Raw genomic sequence first — 4,101 nt, 5'->3', positions numbered from 1 at the left:
GCAGATGGGGTGGTGCGTACTGGTCTAGACGACAGTGGGCAAAAGTTGTCCAAGCAAGAGGTCAGAGTGGAACAAAAAGTGTCCGTAGCACTGTTCGTGTCCAGAGCTGAAAAGTGCGAGAGTGAAGGAAGTGAGGGATGCAACCACAGAGGATAGGCGAGATGGAGAGAGTGAGCGTAGGTTCCGTCGAAAGGTGACCCGCGTTGGGAGCGTGTGCCGCTTCAGGTGTAAGTGCTAGATTAGCAGTATTGAGGAAGTGGTCTGAGGTGTGCAGTGGAGTAACTAAAGTGTTGTCCACTGAGCAAACAGCGCGTGTAGATGAGGTCCAGTTGGTTGACCGATTTGTGAGTCGCTGTAGTAGAGACTTGCTTGAGATCAAATGAGGCGAGCAGAGTGTTTGAAGTCAGCAGCCTGGGGTTTATCTAGGTGGAGGTTGAAGTCGCCAAGCAGTACCAGAGGAGTACCATCTTTAGGATAGTTTGATAGCAGCACGTCCAACTCCTCCAAGAAGTTTCCCAATTGACCTGGGGGACGATAAATGACCACAAAGTGGATTTTTTAAAAGGGTGGGTTACAGTAACAGCATGTGATTCAAATGAAACGTTACCTGTAGGTGGTGGGTTGAAGATCAAATTTCCAATCTTTCGATATAAGGAGACCAGTACCTCCACCCCCTCCCAGTCGTACGAGGGGTGTGGGAACAAGTGAAATGAGAGGAGAGGGCTGCGGGAGTGGCAGTGTCCTCAGGTTTGATCCAGGTCTCAGTCAGTGCCATGAGGCTGAGACCAGAATGAGTAGCAATAGAAGAAATGAAGTCTGCTTTGTTAACAGCGGACTGGCAGTTCCAGAGACCAAGTGGAATAGAGAGCGTTGGAGTAGAGGTCAGAGAGACAGGCCTTAGATTTGTCGGGCTGGCCTTCCTTCGACGTACATAGCGTGCTCTCCGAGTGTTAGTAGTGATAGTAGAGATCTGAAAGCACATAGTGAATACAAGTTACCCAAAATAAGTATTTGAGGACGAGCTGTACAAAAATTGAAGGGGGAGGAGAAAGCAATACTCAAGTGCCCTGTCGGTTGTCCTGTCGCTTGCGTCGGTGGAGTCGCGCAGGTAGAGTCGATGGTCTTTACACTCGTCGGTCTTCACACGAGGACTGCCGCGACCGCTGCCGCGGTGACACCTACCACTTATATACAGTATTTGCCTGATTACCTGTGATTGAAGTCAGCTTGTCACGCCTCCCTATTTAGCAGACCGAAACTGTCCAGTCCACGCGATAGGCAAACGCAAAAAACCAAACGCCACAATTCACACAATATTTACCAGGGTAAGACACACAGTAATTAAAGCAAAGTTTTCCCTAGCAACGATTGATCACGCAGTAGTCTAATGACAAAACGAGGCAAAAACACTTACAAGCTGCTGTCCTTCCGTCTCTGTCGCTCGACTGTTTCTTCTGACAAGCGCTTACAGAACAGCTCTTTAAGTACTTTTTACCGGGCTTACTGGCTTTTGTCACGCCTCCCTATTTAGCAGACCGAAACTGTCCAGTCCCGCGATAGGCAAACGCAAAACCAAACGCCACAATTCACACGTATTTACCAGGGTAAGACACACAGTAATTAAAGCAAAGTTTCCCTAGCAACGATGATCACGCAGTAGTCTAATGACAAAACGAGGCAAAAACACTTACAAACTGCTGTCCTAACTGCTAATAGCAGGCTATTCTGTATGACACTGAGAAAATAAAATGCACATATGTGCTGTCATAATTCAGTTGGTTTGGAAAGGCTTTGTGGTGCAGTTACTATTACTGTCTTCTATTAAAGCTCTAATACTGTGATTAGTGGTGCCTGGAGAAGTGGGTATACTCTTAATTCATGCCCCCATTTTTTTTTAAAGGCCCGGCAAAGGATGAATGACCTGTTCTGTAAACAGTGATATGCAAAACGAGTCTTGCATAGTTCACTCCAAAATGGGCCAGTAGTATTTGAACTCTGTCACTTAAAAAAAGTGAAATGTCATTAGATTCTGTCCTTTTATATACTGTTAATGTTGATGTTTCTTCTTTTGAAAATGATTCTTTTTGTATTTGTATTTTTTGTATGCTGTATAGTTGATCTTTTTTTCTCACCCTGTTGAACAAACAGCAGGTATGTGGTCAAGAGTTATGCTGGTGAATGTCAGTCAGTTCACTATGGAGAAAGTGAAAAAACTTTCTAACGCTGCATTAACAGTGCACGAAACTACTTTAACATATGCTGATAACGGTATATAACTGTCTTAAATTATTCCCTTAATATTTCTTTTGTTGTCCATATAGTGAAAAACTTGAGAAGAAACATATTTCGCGTTAAACAGGTTGTTTTTGAAAATCGGTGCACAAAATAAGCTGCTCTTAATTTTCATTGATGACTGCAGTCTTAATAATTGTATGTATAGGCCAATAATTTGTTGTATAAATTAATAGACCTGTTTTAAAAAAAAAAAAAAACATTTTCAATGAGGAGTAAGCTAATAGCCCAAAGTTTAATTATCCTCACAGCACGTCATGCCGTGATGCGCTAGGAAATTATTGGGGGGCAATAATTTCATGTAGTTTAATAATAAAACTAACCTAATAAAAATAATAATAATAGAAACCAGTAGAGCTGAGAGGATGTTCAGAGCAAGAGTTTCCTGCAGTGTCTGCAACACATCTCACAGCTGAGGTACATGAACTTACATGCTTTTGATCGTTTATTTAACACTCAGAGACCCAAAAATTGATATTCATGATGTTATTTTGATAAACCATTAAACGTATTTTTAGGAAACCATTGATGATAAATATATTTTATATTTGCATATTTTTGAAATGGTGTATAATTTAAAAAAAACATTACAAACTTGCATATTTTTTTATTACATCAAGTGAAACTAGTGAATTCACATCAGTTCCATGCACACCTGCAATGCTTAATCTCATGAAACTTCAAACATTTCTGTGCCTTCAAAAACAAGACGTGTTTCATGTTAGTCAATTTTGTATCTGATTCCAGTATTAAATGTTTATAGGAGTTGTAAATTCATTGTTGACATTAATTTGATGCTCTGTCTCAAGTGTCTAAATCAATACGAGCTGAAAACGCGAAACAACACACTGTTTGTTATTAATCTACATTATTTAGTCTTATAGCTATATTTTTTTGTTGTTTTTTTTTTTTATTATTTCTTTTCTCATTTCCATTTTGTTACAGATTCATTAAAGTGAAAGCCTGATTTCTTCTGAGTCTTCTTCATTAAAGCAGCAGAGACTGAGACACAGACAGGAGAGCAGATGCTGAAACTGTTATCATCAGTCTGTAAACTACAGATCTTTTCATTATGAATGGACTGACAGCGTTAATCAGAGTGATTTACTGCTGGATCTTTACTCACATGTGAAGAACTATGAGACTCAAACAGGCAGGAGTTTTCTTCCAGCATTACAGTCAGTTTTTCAGTCACCTGATGTCTGGATCATAGATCTCTCACAGAGAAAGATCTCTGTCCTCCTGGAAGTGCTCAAACTCCAAACAAAGAAGAAACAAGTAGAGCTGAGAGGATGTTCAGAGCAAGAGAGTGAAATGAAGAGTTTCCTGCAGTGTCTGCAACACATCTCACAGCTGAGGTACATGAACTTACATTCTTTTGATCGTTTATTTAACGCTCAGGGACCCAGGCTTTGATATTAAAGATGCATTATTTTTTCAAGCTTAAAATAATTTTATGATTTCGTTTACATTTAGTCATTTTGCAGACACTTTTATACAAAGCGACTTACAATAACAATACATAAAGCGATTCTTCTTAAAGGTGTCGCTCACAAGCGGATCTCAGACTTCTGGAGGGGATGTAGATACGTAGTAGTGAGTGGAAGAAGGAGGGTGCTGAACCTGTGGTTGTTCTATATGCAAGCATCAATGTCTTGAACTTGCCAGTGCAAGGAGATAAAGAGAGGTGTACATTGGGGTCTTTGGGCTTTTTGAAGACCCAGTCCCTGCCTGCCCAGCTGCATTTCTGATCGGTTATGAATTGTGAGAAGGACCCAAAAGCGAAATGCAAAAGAAAAAGTCTTTAAT

Source organism: Cyprinus carpio, chromosome B3, assembly GCF_018340385.1.
Source record: "Cyprinus carpio isolate SPL01 chromosome B3, ASM1834038v1, whole genome shotgun sequence".
Lineage (NCBI taxonomy): Eukaryota > Metazoa > Chordata > Actinopteri > Cypriniformes > Cyprinidae > Cyprinus > Cyprinus carpio.
This window is presented reverse-complemented; position numbering follows the sequence as displayed.